Raw genomic sequence first — 15,327 nt, forward strand, 5'->3', positions numbered from 1 at the left:
CGTTCAATGGTCCAGCCTCCATTGCTCTCTGTGGAAGACAATTCCACACACTAACAATCCTCTGAGAGAAGAAATTCCTCCACATCTCCGTCTTAAATGGGATACCCCTTATTTTTTAATTGGTGCCGTCTTTTGGATGAAACAATGAACCCCAAAGTCCCATCTCCTATGAGGTGAATGTAAAAGATCAATGGCATTATTCAAAGATAGTGTGGGGAGCACTGTTGTCTTCCTATTTGTCCCTCAATGAACACCATTACAACAGATTTTCTGGTCATTTACCACATTGCCATTTATGGGACCTTATACGTAAATTCCCTCTGATGCAAAGTTCAATAACCAGAGGTCGTAGATTCAAAATCATTGGCAAAGATCTAGAATGGAGATGAAGAGATCTTTTTCCACCAAGTTATCGGCATCTGGAATATTCTACCTGAAAAGACGGTGGAAACTGACTCCATAAATTAGACAGGACTTGGACAGGTACTTGAGGTTGAGGAACTTTACATGGTTACTGGCAAAAAGCAGGCTGTATGTAAGGTGAAGGGGGAAGGCTGGTTCGGGAGAGGGGAGGAGGGTGAGAGTGTTGGTCGGGTGTTGGAATTGGTCTGGGGGTAGTGGGGGGCATTAGTCAGGTAGTCAGGGGCTAGTCGGATGGACAGGGGACTGTGGTGGGGGGTAGTCAGGAAGTGGATGGTAGACTGGGGGGTGGGGGGGCAAAGTTGGGCGGCTGGGGAGGCTGGGGTTGTAGTTGGGGATGAGGACATTAGGCGAGTGGTCAGGAAGTTTAGTCGGGGTGGGCATAGTTGGGTGGTCAGGTGAGGAGGTGGGGGCTTGGGGGTGGTGTGGGGGTTCGTCGGTGTGGGGGATCGGTGGGTGGGAGGATTAGTCGGCTGGTCAGGGGCATGTGGGGTGGTGGTCAGGGGTAGTCAGGTGGTGGGGTTAGTCAGGGAGTATGTGGATGGGTTAGTTGGTGGGTGGGGGGGTAATTGAATGGTCAGGGGGATTCGTCTGGGGGTAGTCAGGGGTGTCTAGTGGCATGGGGATTGGGTAGTTATCAATTGTATAGTTACCCAGGAGTTAGAACTGGTTTTAATCATTGTAACCTTTCCTGGGTAACTATTCTGGGAAGAGAGTCGGAACAATCCAAAGGTTCTGACTTCAAATCAGAGTTTCAGAGGGTTCCGGTAATTGCCCAATGGAAGATGAAACTTCCCAGGCAATTCCCATGTAGTCCTTGTGTGGGGACTTTCAAAGGGCCCTCGGCACATCTCCCAGGGTACCTCCATGGTACGATACTCTGAAGAATGAAAGATCTGGGCCTATATAAATGCAAGCTCAGCAGCTTCATTTTTATTGAAAGAGAAAAAATGCAAAAAAATGTGATTTGAATTCAGGCACTAAAATAATAGTGTCAGATTGTTGAATAAAATTGAAAGTGATGGTTTTACACAGTTTCCTTTAAGTTGTCTTGTTCCATTTTGTCATTTGTGTCAAAGAAATTTTCCATTGATTCAGCTGATTGAAGTTGGTGGCACAGTGCAATGCTAGCACTGCTTCTTTATCTCATTTGTGTAAAATAATTCCTTTTGTAAGTGCAGCTATTTCTACTCTCTTCTCATTGCCTCTCAGTTATTGCTTTTTGACCCTTGGATAGAGACACTGTAATGGTATATTTCTAATTTTTGAAAAGGAGGTCTATTGAACTTCAGCCACAGTATCTAGAGACATGTTGTGTTCTCAAGGAGAAACTATGAAAAAACAGAATGTTGATCTTCGATTTAATACAGAAAATGCTGGTAAAACTCAGCAGCTCAGGCAATATCCAAGAGAGATACAGAGTTAATGTTTCAGGTTGTTGAGCTTTCATCAGAACTTGTTCTTTCTCTAACTCTCAGGGCACACAATTAAATTGATTCCAGTTTAATTGCAAACAGTGATGGTTTTCTATGTGGTAATGTAGGTTGCAAACGTGTAGTAATGATTATTCCATTAGGTTTTTTTTCATAATATTTGGACCCTTTTATCATATTGCTCATGTAGGACCCATATTAATCCAAGTAGAGTTGTGTTATTTATAAATGATACTGAGTGCCCATTGTGTCCTAATGTATGTGAATGCTGTGGAGCCAGCAAAATCATATCATTATACTACAGCTACCATTCTGAAATTGTTGGCTGTGTGCAACAGGAACTTATAGACCTGAGTTATACTGTCAGCCCCTGCATTCATTTCCTGAATATATGATTCAAAGTATGTAAGTAATTTTAAAAAAAGCAAGACTTACATTTATATAGCACTATTCATGACCACTGGACATCTCATAGCACTTTACAGCCAATAAAGTACTTTTTGAAGCGTAGTCACTGTTGTAACATAGGAAATGTGGCAGCTAATTTGTGCTCAGCAAACTCACAAACAGCAATGTGATAATGACTAGATAATCTTTTTTTAGTGATGTTGATTGAGGGGTAAATATTGGCCAGGTCACTGGGGATAATTCCCCTGCTCTACTTCGAAATAGTGCCATTGGATCTTTTATACCCACCTGAGCAGGCAGGTGGGGCTTTGGTTTAACATCTCATCTCTGACAATGCAGTACTAATGGAGCGCTGCACTCAATTGTTAGCCTTGACTTTTGTGCTCAAACTCTGGAGTGGGAGTTGATTAAGGCATCAACCTCTTAGAGATCTAACATCCACAATTTAAATTACTACTTTTCTATTGAACATCCAGGAGTATTCAATATTTAGGAAGGACAAACAAATGGGGAAAGGAGGTGGGGTAGCACTTTTAGCAAAGGAGGAAATCAATGTAATAGTGAGGAAGGATATTGGCTCAGAAAATCATGATGTGGAATTTGTTTGAGTGGAGATAAGAAACACCAAGGGGCAGAAAATGTTGGCGGGGGTTGTCTATAGGCCCCCAAACAGTAACGGAAATGTAAGGGAAGGCATTAAACAGGAAATTAGAGACACATTCAATAAGGGTACAACTGTAATCATGGGTGACTTTAATCTTCATATACATTGGACAAACCAAACTATCTGTGGAGGAGGATTTCCTGGAGTGTGTACGTGATGATTTTTTTAGACCAATACGTTGAGGAACCAACTAGAGAGCAGGCTACACTAGGCTGGGTATTGTGCAACGAGAAAGGATTAATTAACAATCTTGTTGTGCGGGGTCCCTTGGGGAGGAGCGACCATAAAATTGTAGAATTGTCCATTAAGATGGAGATTGAAGACGTTGAATCCGAGACTAGGGTCCTGAACCTAAATAAAGGGTCTGAGGCGTGAGTCGGAAATGATGGATTGGGGAACCTTACCAAAAGGGTTGACGGTGAATAGGCAATGGCTAATATTTAAGGAATATATGCATTAATTACAACAATCATTCATTCCTGTCTGGCGCAAAAATAAAATGGGAAAGGAGGCTCAACCATGGATCACAAAAGAAATTAGGGATAGTATTAGATCCAAAGAGGAGACATATAAAATTGCCAGAAAAAGCAGCAAGCTGGATTGGGAGCAGTTTAGAATTCAGCAAAAGTGGACATAAAGATTGATCAAGAAGGGGAAAATGGAATATGAGAGTAAACTTGCAGGGAACATAAAAACTGACTATAAAAGCTCCTATAAATATGTGAAGAGAAAAAGATTAGCAAAGACAAATGTAGTTCCCTTACAGTCAGAAACGGGGTAAGTTATAAAGGGGAACAAGGAAATGGCAGAAGAATTGAACACGTATTTTTGTTCTGTCGTCACAAAAGAGGACACAAATAATTTCCAAGAAATGTTGGGGAACCAAGGGTCTAGTGAGACGAAGGAATTGAAGGAAACCAATATTAGTTTAAAAATGGTGCTAGAGAAATTAATGGGGTTAAAGGCTGAAAAATCCCCAGGGCCTGATAATCTACACCCCAGAGTACTAAAGGAAGTGGCCCCGGAAATATTAGATGCATTGGTGGTCATCTTCCAAAATTCTGTAGACTCTGGAGCATTTCCTACAGATTGGAGGGTGGCAAGTGTAACCCCACTATTTAAAAAAGGAGGGAGAGAAAAAACAGAGAATTACAGACCAGTTAGCCTAACATCAGTAGTGGGGAAAATGCTGGAGTCTATTATAAAAGACGTGGTAACGGAACACTGGGAAAGCATTAACGGGATTAGACAAAGTCAGCATGGATTTATGAAAGGGAAATCATGCTTAACTAATCTACTGGAGTTTTATGAGACTGTAACTAGTAGAATAGATAAGGGAGAACCAGTGGATGTGGTGTAAGAGGCTAGTGGGCAAAATTAAAGCACATGCGATTGGGGTAATATACTGGCAAGGATTGAGAATTGGTTGGCAGACCGGATATAGAGAGTGGGAATAAATTGGTCTTTTTCCAGATGAAAGGCGGCGGCTAGTGGTGTACCACAGGGATCAGTGCTTGGGTCCCAGCTATTCACGATATATATAAATGACTTGGGTGAGGAAACCAAATGCAATATTTCGAAGTTTGCTGATGACACAAAACTGGGCGTGGTTGTGAGGAGGATGCAAGGAGGTTTCAGGGCGATTTAAACAAGTTGTGTGTGTGGGCAAACATATGGCAGATGCAGTATAACGTGGATAAATGTGAAGTTATACGCTTCAGTGTGAAAAACAAAGGCGGAGTGTTATTTAAATGGTAATATATTGGGAAATGTGGATGTACAAAGGGGCCTGGGTGTCCTTGTACACCAGTCAATGAAAGTAAACAAGTAGGTGCAGCAAGCAATTAGGAAGGCAAATGGTATGTATGTTGGCCTGCATTGCAAGAGGATTTGAGTTCAGAAGTAGGGATGTTTTACTGCAGTTATACAAGGCCTTGGTGAAACCACATCCAGAGTATTGCATGCAGTTTTGGTCTCCCTACCTAAGAAAGGATATACTTGCCATAGAGGGAGTGCAGCGAAGGTTGACTACGCTGATACCAGGAATGGCAGGACTGTCGTATGAGGAGAGATTGGTTCAACTGGGCCTGTATTCACTAGAATTTAGAAGAATGAGAGGGGATCTGATTGAAATGTATAAAATTCTAACAAGGCTAGACAGACTAGATGCATGGAGGATGTTTCATCTGGTTGGGGAGTTGAGAACCAGGGGCCACGGTCTCAGGATATGGGGCAGGCCATTTAGGACTGAGAAGAGGAAACATTTCTTCACTCAGAGAGTAGTCAGCCTGTGGACTTCTCTACCATAGAAACCTGTGGAGACCAGGTCACTGAGTATATTCAAGATTGAAATTGATAATTTTTTGGATATTAGGGGCATCAAGGGGTATGTAGAGAAAGTGGGAATATGGCGTTGCGATAGAGGATCAGCCAAGATCATATTGAATGGCGGAGCAGGCTTGAAGGGATGAATGGCCTACTCCTGCTTCTAGTTTCTATGTTTCTATATCATAATTATTTCCCAGTTATTCTGTGATGTTAAGGATATTTTCCCACTAATTTTCCCTAACATTCCTTCAGTTATTAAGATCACCACTCATGGACTGTGATTTAATGGCAACAGCCCTCCAGTATCTCTCATAAGTATTTCACATGCTAACTTTTGAAAAGTTGTGGGTATCACTGAACCAAATAATTGTGGATATCACTGAACCAAATACTCACCTGACATCCATGCACATACTTAAAGCAGTGGATAATAATCACTTACTGCCCCAGCTGAATCAGCTAATTAAGTACAATGGAGTGAACTTCCTGGTAAACACTGTGGCCTGATTTTTTCCCGTGTCTGGCGGGAGCGGACAAGGGGCGGTCGGGAACCCGACTGCCGCCCTCGATCGTGTATGCACCGCCATTTTATGTGGGCAGGCCAATTAAGGTCCGCCTAACGTAATGCGCGTCTCCGGCATCAGCATGAGGGGGTGGGAACTCAATGTCCACCAGGTCCAATGGCGACCCAGCGGCCTCTTCAAAAATGGTGCAGGCAACCATGAGAAGGCTGCCAGTGACTTTGCAGTACCATTGTGATGCAGAACGTCCAAGCAGAACAGGGCAGGCGGGAGGGCAGGTCGGCAGGGCAGTCAGCTCCGAGGCTTTCTGACGAGTGTCTCACTGTCCTCCTGGAGGAGGTGGCAGCACGCCGGGACATCCTTGTCCCAAGGGATGGGAGGAGGAGGCACCCCCCCCCCCCCCCCCCCACCTCACCAAAAATGCCTGGGAGGAGGTGGCATCAAGGGTCAGCTCCCATAATGTAACGAGGTGCACATCGGTGCAGTGGAGGAGTCCATGCGGAGCATGAGCACTGCGTTGACCCTCATGGCCAAGCGCAATGCCTCCTCCATGGAGAAAGTGGTGACTCTCATGGAGAGGCTGCTCCAGGAGCTCAATCAGGGATTCCTGGGGATGTGCTCGGATCTGCAAGCCCTCCCATCAGCAATGACCTCAGATGGTCACTGTCAGTGTGGGAGATGGATTGGGCACCCAGTATCCCAGCTGAGTGTCCATCCATCAATGGTGAGTAGGGAGGTCTAAAGCAACCTGACATTGACGCACGCGCTGCTTGTCGTCTCTGCCAGCTCCTCTCAGGGTGCTCCGGATGAGGGCAGCAGCTCCTCCGTCCCTCTGCCAGTGACCGTGGCACCCGATGAGGCTGCAGCAACTGGGGAGATGCCAGCCGTGCCACTGGCCACTCCCTCCCAGGCGGGGCCAGCACTGGCTCCACGGGCCAAAGGACGCCCGCCAAGGCCAACAGGACAGCAGAGTGAGCAGGCTGTCTCCAATGCTGGTGCCAGTGAGGGGGAAGCACCTAGACGTAGCACCCATAAACGCAAACATAAATCACCTTCGGCACAACATGGGCTTATCACTGGTGTTATTTTTTTGCCCCACTTTTAGGTTCTTTATAAGTAGGTGTGATGGAGAACACCTTTACATTTAATTTGATTTATGTATGCCAGGCACCACATCAATAAATGTGTTTGTTTCAGCAAGCCTCTGGGTGCTTCGTTAGTTCTGCAGGTGAAGGGTAACCCATGATGTTATGTTTTTTTTTAAAGCTTTATTAGATGAACAAGATAACTTTTAATCCAGTCAGTAAAGACCCACAGTGCCAAGCATTAAACAGGTTGCACCACCTACAAACAATGGTTGGTGAAACAGATCTTTTTATCAATGGTTTGTTCAATTCCAATCCTTGCCTTCGTTGTACTTCATTGTCATGTTCCTCTGTAGCACTGGTGGTCTTACAAAGAGGCATGAACATGAGAGTAATGGGTATCCCTATAAGTTGTCCACTAGCCATCCTGCCTCTTGTCCCTTTGCCTAGGTCCCTCCGTGATCTGAAGACTTGGGTGGGCGTAGTATCAGCAACAGCCACCAGTGACTTGTTTGTCATTGAGCTTTACTGAAATGGCACATAGTGCATGTTGCTCACTAAGCAAATGTTCCTGTCAGGTATCAAGTATGGAGCCTGCAGACCTGGCATGTGGTGGTGGTTCATCTTTGGAGGCTAGCTGAAGGAGTGTTGAATCAAAGCCTCCCGGGTGTCCCTGCCTCCCTGGAGGTTGCCCAGGTCAACGTCTATCCCCTCAGAGTTCTCTGACCGTGCTCGTCCTTGGACTCACAACTGGACTCATCGTCTACTGCCAGAGCAGCAGCGTCAACATCTTCTTCCTCCACTGCGTTCCCCCTTTCCAGTGCCAGATTTTGGAGAGCCCAGAATGCAACCACTATCAGTGAAACACGATCTGGGGTATTGCAGTGCGCCCCCTGAATGGTCCAGGCGTCGGAAGCACATCTTGAGAAGACCGATGGTTTTCTCTACCACCGCCCTTGTGGAGGCATGGCCCCTGTTGTATCGCTGCTCGGCCTCAGTTCTTGGATGGCGGAGAGGCACCATGAGCCACCTTTTGAGGAGATAGCCCTTGTCGCCCAGCAGGCATCCATCAGGCTGGACTGGAGCACTGAAGAGCCTCGGCACCTGAGAGCGTCTCAGGATGTAAGCGTTGTGGGAGCTGCCTGGGTACCTTGCACAGACTTGCAGAATCTGCATCCTATGGTCACACACTATCTGCATGTTCATGGAGTGGAATCCCTTCCTGTTGACGAAGGCACCCGGCTCACCCGCTGGCGCCTTGATGGCCATAAGTGCAGTCGATTGCACCCTGGATGCGGGGGAACCCAGCAATCGCTGGCTCGCTCTGCCTGGCTGGCCTCGTTTGTGAGGTAGTGAATGAAAGTCAATGCACGCCTGAACAGAGCATCTGACACCAGCTTGACATAACTGTGGACAGCTGATTGGGAGACGCCACAAAGATCACCCACCGACCCCTGGAAAGAGCCGGATGTATAGAAGTTGAGGGCCACGTGACCTTCAGCGCCACTGGCATGGGGTGTCCACCCGCACAACTGGAGCTGATCTCAGGGCCGATCATCTAACAGATGGAAGTCACTGTCTTCCTTGAGAGGCGGAACCTCCTTCAGCATTGCACCTCGGGCATATTGAAGCTCCCCTGGAGGCTGAATAGGGACACCTGGCCTCCTCCTCCTTCTGGCACTCTCTTCCTCCTCAGAGGAGGTGTCTCTAGCGGAGACTACAATCCCCGTTCCCAGGGTAAGGTAAGACTGCCTAATACCTGGAAGGCCCCCAAGTGTTATGACTCCTCCGGAGTCTTGAACTAAAGCCTGTTATTTCTGTAAAAGCAGCTTTGAGCAAAATGTAATTGTCCTGTTCACACAAGCAAGTAGCAGTAAGTTATAATCTAAAGTACTAACAACTTGCATTAGCGAGCCCACTAGCTCCTCTTATCCCACCCGTGGATGAGACTTTTGAAAATGTGGCCTACCCACCTGCCTGTTGCGCCCGTGCAATGCCCTGAAAAATCGCATGGGCTGCGCAAAATCAAATTCAATTGGTGCCTCAAGGGCTTTAACTGGCCCATTAATTAATGGCGGGTGTACCTTCGTCCTCATAGCGCGCCTGCCTACCGAAATATCACGATGGTGCACGGTGACGTCGGGACACAAGCCCGACGTCATTGTGCATCATTTTACTTTCCGGCATGTCGGGCCCACCCCCGCACGCCAAATGTAAAATTCCGTCCTGTGTTATAGAATCATGCAGCAAAGTGAGTCTTGTGCCTTTGTTTATCTCTTTGTAAAAGCTATGCAATTAGCCCCACTCCCCTGCTCTTCCCCCATAGATCTGCGCATTTAACCTTGTCAAGTATATATCCAGTTCCCTTTTGAAAGTTTCTTCTGAATCTGCTTTCACCACCCTTTCAAACAGTGCATTCTAGATCATAACAACTTGCTGCATGAAAAAATTCTTGTCATTTTCCTTCTGGATCTTTTGCTAATTACCTTAAATCTGTTTCTTCTCGCTACTGACCCTCCTGCAGTGGAAACAGATTTTCCTATCAAAATCCTTCATAATTTTGAGCACCTCTATTAAACATCCCTTTAACCTTTCTGCTCTAATGAGAACTATTCCAGCTTCTTTAATCTCTCTGCATAACTGAAGTCCCTCATCCCTGGTACCATTCTAGTAAATCTCCTCTGCATCCTCTCTGAGGACTTGACATCCTCCCTAAAGTGTGGTGCCTATAATTGGCCACAATACTCTTGTAGTGATCTGCATTATCCACTTACCCACTGACCCAGCAGCAAAGTTCTAATTACAGATAAATTTGGAGGATGTGTGGTAGCTGCAGTGTTATAGGAACAGGAGTAGGCCTTCAGCCGCTCGAGCCTATTCCACCTTTTAATTTGACGATGGCTGTTCTCAACTGTTCTGTATTCACGTATGTGCTCTTGCAGTAGGGTCAGTCAATAGTGACCAGGAGCAGGAACTTTGGCAGATTTTTTGCCCTCTCTAACCAAGAGATAGTGAAGCTAATTGTAGCATTGCTGCTGCTGCTGCTGTCTCAGTTAAGTTCAGCTATACTGATAACAGGAAAAGGTTGAATTGTTCAGACAATTGTGACAATTTAACTGTACAATTATTAGTATTAGTTTAGAATCTTGTTCTGTATGGCTAAGCGAGTTATTGGAAAAATTAGCAACCTATCTAGCTTAACCAAACATATGTTCTAAGTGCAACTGATGCAGTTTGGTGAGTGAATGAAATTTTAATTTTTATGGGTTCATCTTTTATAAAATCTACTACTGCTTGCTTGCAATTTAGAATTTAACTTTAATTTATTGTTTTAGGTTTGCTATAGGCTAGGGCAGGGCTAATCAAGTAAATCAACCTCTCTGCTGGAGAGCAAGTGAGATCAGCAAATTAAGTAACTGGTTGTATAAGTAAACCAAAGTAAAATAAAGTTACCATTAGGGAAGAAAATTAAAGTCATGGCAGGGCAGCTCGGTTGTGTGGAATATGTGCCCTGTAATATGTGGGAAGTGGAGGATGCTACCAGTGTCCTAGACGATCACATCTGCAGGAAGTGCCACCAGCTGCAGAAACTTGAGCTCCAGATTTTGGAGCTCAAGCGGCAGCTGGAGTCACTGTGAAGCATCCATGAGGCTGAGAGCTACATGGATAGCACATTCAGAGAGATGATCACACTGCAGCTTAGGAGTCTGGAGGCAGAAAGGGAATGGATGACCGCCAGGCGGTCCAAGGGAACTAGGCAGGTAGTGCATGACTCCCCTGGAGTCCCGCTCGGCAATTGGTTTTCATTTTGAATACTGGTTCCTCAGAGGAGTGCAGTCAGAGTTAAGTTTGTGGCACCACTGGTGGCTCTGCTGTACAGGAAGGGAGGAAGAAAAAAGGAAGAGCAGTAGTGATAGGGGATTCATTAGTTAGGGGAACAGACAGGCATTTCTGTGGCCATAGATGTGACTGTAGGGTGGTGTGTTGCCTTCCTTGTGCCAAGGTCAAGGGTGTCACGGAGCAGCTGCAGACCATTCTGAGGGAGGGTAATCAGTCAGAGGTCGTGGTCCACATTTGTACCAATGACTTAGGTAGGAAAGGGGATGAGGTCCTGAAAGCAGATTTCAGGGAGATAGGAAGGAGATTGAAAAATAGGACCACCTAAGCAGTATTCTCAGGATTACTTCCAGTTCCATGCGCTAGTGAGTGTAGAAATAGGAGAATTGAGTGATTGAACACATGGCTGGAAAATTGGTTTAGGAAGAAGGACATCAGATTTCTGAGGCATTGGGACCGGTTCTGGGGAAGGTTGGATCTGTACAAGCTGGGCAGCCTAAACCTGAACAGGACTGGGATGAATATCCTTGCAGGGAGATTTGCTGGTGCTGTTGTGGAGGGTTTAAACTAGATTGGCAGAGGGATGGGAACCTGAAGGCAAATTCAGAGCAGAGAATGGGGGATGGAGAATTAGTGACTCTGAAAGACAGAAGGAGCATAGGTTAAAAAGTGTACAGCACAGGAATCTGGCAGTGTTAAAAGGTACATATGTAAATACAATCAAATAAAGCTGATGAGCTGAGGGCACAAGTAGATGCATGGCAGCATGATATCATCGCTATAATGGAAACTTGGCTTAAAGAGGGGCAAAAATGGCAGCTCAACATCCCTCAATATAGGGTTTTCAGGCAGGATAGAGAGGGGGCCAAAAATGCTGGGGGGTGTAGCATTATTGGTTAAATAATCAATTGATGTGAGGAGGAATGATATACTACGTGAAGCATCAAATGAGGCCATATGGGTTGAGCTCATGGGGAGAATTTTCACGTCGGTGTGCGGGGGTGGGCCCCGCACGCCAATGCATAAAAGGTGTGCATCCCGACATTACCACGCGTCATTCAGATCTTCCGTTCAGCGGGCGTGCGCCAGCCAAACCGTCAAAGACCTGTTAAGGCCATTAATAAACCAATTAAACTAATCCTCAATGCTGCCCATCCAACCTTAAGGTTAGCAGGCAGGTAAAGAGCCCAAGCAGCCTTCGCGTTTTTCGTGAAACCTCATCCACGGATGGGATGTGGTTTCATGAATGTTTTATTAAATTAATAAATAAATTTTGCTCATTTCATAAACATGTCCTAGCTCATGTGACACTGTCACATGAGGGGACATGTGTCAATGGTTTTTAATTTCCTTTATTAAAATTCTCAACATGAATTTAATTTCCCTGAGCTCCATGCCTCAGGGAGATTTCTGCAAGGAAGAGCGCAGGCCCGGACTCTCCCTCCTCCCCCCGGCCGCACAGTTAGCGCTGAGCCTTAATTGGCCCACCCACATAAAATGGCAGCGCGCAGCCGATCGCGGGTGGCGATCGACTCCGCCCACTCCCGACCAGCCTGACTGGCCCGTCCAACAGGGAGACAATTCTCCCCCATAAATAAAAAAAGGGCAGCCACACTGCTAGGAGTGTACTATAGACCCCGAATAATGGAAAGGAGTTAAAAGAGCAAATATGTAGGCAAATCTCTGAGTGCAAAAAAAAAATAGGGCTGTAATAGTTAGGGACTTCAACCATCCTAATATCAATTGGAATATGAACAGTGTGAAGCACACAGTGGGCACAAAATTCTTGAACTGCATTTGAGAGAACTTTTTTAGCCAGCACGTAACAAGCCAAATGAGAGGGAGTGCAATTCTAGATTTCGTATTAGGAAATGAAGCCGGGTAAGTGGATGATGTAGCAGTGGAGGACCCCATATTGGAGATAGTGATCATAATACAGTTAGATTTAACATCATTATGGAAAAAGACAAAGATGGGACAGGAATAAAAATTCTAAATTAGGGGAAGACAAATTTTACAAAGCTGAGAGATGAACTGGTGAAAGTGGACTGGATACAGCTACTAGGAGGAACACGGTGTCAAATCAGTGGGAGGCATTCAAAAGCGAGATTCTACAAGCACAGTATAGACATTTCCCCACAAAGAAAAGGGCGGTACTGCCAAATCTGGAGCCCTCGGGTTATCCAGATGCATACAGGGTTAAGATAAAGCAGAAAATGAAAGTTTATGACAGTCAGAAAAGCTTAATACTGTAGAAATCCAAGAGGAGTATAGAAAGTACGGGACTTGAATTAAAAAAGGAAATTAGGAAAGCGAAGAGAGGATACAAACAAAATATTGGCAGGTAAGATCAAAGAAAACTCAAAGATATTTTAAAAGCACATTAAGAACAAGAAAATAACTAAGGAAAGGGTATGGCCTGTCAGAGATGCACATGGTAATTTGTGCGTTAATGCTGAAGATGTGGGCAGGGTTCTCAATGAGTACTTTGTCTCTGTCTTCACTAGGGAGAGAGATGATGCAGACATTCTAGCTAAAGAGGAGACGTGTGAAATATTACATACAATAAGCATAGCGAGAGAGGATGTACTGGAGGGAATGATGATCATTTTCCAATCGGCACCAGAAAATTGAAGGTCTGCGAATGCTGTATCATTATTTAAAAAGCGTACAAGCGATAGACCAGAACATTATAGGCCAGGCCGTCTGACTTTGGTGATGGGCAAACTATTAGAATCAATTCTGAGAGGCAGGATACTGTCACTTAGAAAGGTGTGGGTTGATCAGGGATGGTCAACATGGTTTTGTTAGGAGAAGATCATGTCTTACTAACTTAATCAAATTTTTTGAGGAAGTAACAAGAACGATTGATGAGGGTGGTGCAGTGGATGTTGTCTACGTGGATTTTAATTTGGCACTTGACAAGGTCCCACGTGGCAGACTGGTCAGAAAAATGACCCATGGGATACAGGGGAAGGTGGTGAGTTGGATCCAAAATTGACTCAGTGACAGGAAATAAAGGGTGATGGCCGATGATGTTTTTGCAAATGTAAAGCGGTTTCCAGTGGTATTCCACAGGACTCAGTGTTGGGGCTCTTGCTGTTGTTGTACATACTAATGATTTGGATTTAAATGTGGGAGGCTTGATTGGGAAATTTGCAGATGGCACAAAAATTAGCAGTGTAGTTGATTGTGAGGAGGATAGCTGTTGTCTCCAGAATGATATCAATGGTTTGGTTGAGTGGGCGGAAAAGTGGCAAATGGAATTCAATCCGGAAAAGTGTGAGGCAATGCATTTGGGGAGGGCAAACAAAGCAAGGGAATACACAATAAACGGAAGGGCATTGAGAGGGGTTGAGGAAGTGAGAGACCTTAAAGTGCATGTCCATAGGTATAATGTACAATAACAGGTGGACTTAGAATTATGGTTAAAATGGCAAACTTTTTAAAATTGTGCCTCAATAGGATTGACAAAGGTAGGAAGAATAAAGTCAAGTAATTTGATAATGCCCTATCAGGAAACTTTTTATTTTCTTGAACAAATAGTATAAAATTGAATCGTGAATAAAATGACACGTGTTTGATGAAAATGGTTACCAACAACGCCTGTGAATATATACTTGTAATTGTATGCATGAATTGTTGTGGCTTATTCCATGTAGAGTGTTCTCCTTCCATTAACCATTTAAGAATTCTTTTCTTCACCTTTTCCACTTTATCTGTGGTTCAAATGAAACTCAGAATTATAGGACATAATATTAAGGCCCTTCCTCCCCAACGCCTCTCTGTCTGCGTGACAGATCACGGGTGGTGGTTCTAAAGAGTGAAATATGGGGAATTTGACCCCAGCCTCACTGTGCCATGCATGTGGGGTATCAAGATGCTCTGTGAAGAAGTGGAACACTTGATTAACGTATGTAAATTGGGGTACTCCAGTCCATTTGAGAGTCCGATTTAAAATTTACTGTTGCTGCATGGCTTTCCCCAGAGATCAACAAGTGAGATCTAGACAAGAACTGTCTGATCCCTAAAATAAGTACCTCTTTCAGCACTCTGTGGGCCAGGAGGTGCAGGTCTCCCCTCCCCAGGCCGCTCAAGGAAGCCTTCGACTACTAAAGCCTGATCGCCAGCCTCTCCGCCCCACAAGGCTCAGATTGCCAGCCTCCTTCTGTACCCTCCAAAACCTTGATCTCCAGCAGCCCCCAACTCAGTTGCTGACCTCTTCACAACTACCCCAATTGGGACCCTCTTCCCTCATTCCTGATCACAGACCTTTCCCTCAATCTGATTGCTGACCTCTCCAATATCCTGATTACCAAGGACTGTCCTGAAGAGTATGTAGCCTTCTGATGCTGCTGTTCTCTCCTGCCTGTACGAGGCTGTCCATCTGATCCACATGTTATTAAGTTTGGTACATCCCAGGCCTTTCCAAGCTCTTTGAAAATTTTCCACTTCATCTGTGCCCTCGCCACCTTCCTTTAAATATTGAGTGCATAGTTTTAGCTTCTGTATACTACTTTTTTCTAATGTAGACAATTACTAACTGACGACTTAAAAATTTTATTTCCCTGGCTGGGTGCTGAATCAGGTCACCATCGTTTTGTTGTGAAGGTACTGCTGCCCTTTTATTA

The 15,327-nt window shown here is 45.0% G+C and overlaps 1 protein-coding gene across 1 annotated transcript in view; it reads left to right on the forward strand.

Moving 5' to 3' along the window:
* fer (fer (fps/fes related) tyrosine kinase) overlaps window positions 1-15,327 on the forward strand; it is a 423,137-nt gene that overhangs the window by 290,237 nt on the left and 117,573 nt on the right. The gene's annotated exons all lie outside the window — the stretch shown is intronic.

The sequence above is a fragment of the Cetorhinus maximus genome, chromosome 2 (assembly GCF_964194155.1).
Source record: "Cetorhinus maximus chromosome 2, sCetMax3.hap1.1, whole genome shotgun sequence".
NCBI lineage: Eukaryota > Metazoa > Chordata > Chondrichthyes > Lamniformes > Cetorhinidae > Cetorhinus > Cetorhinus maximus.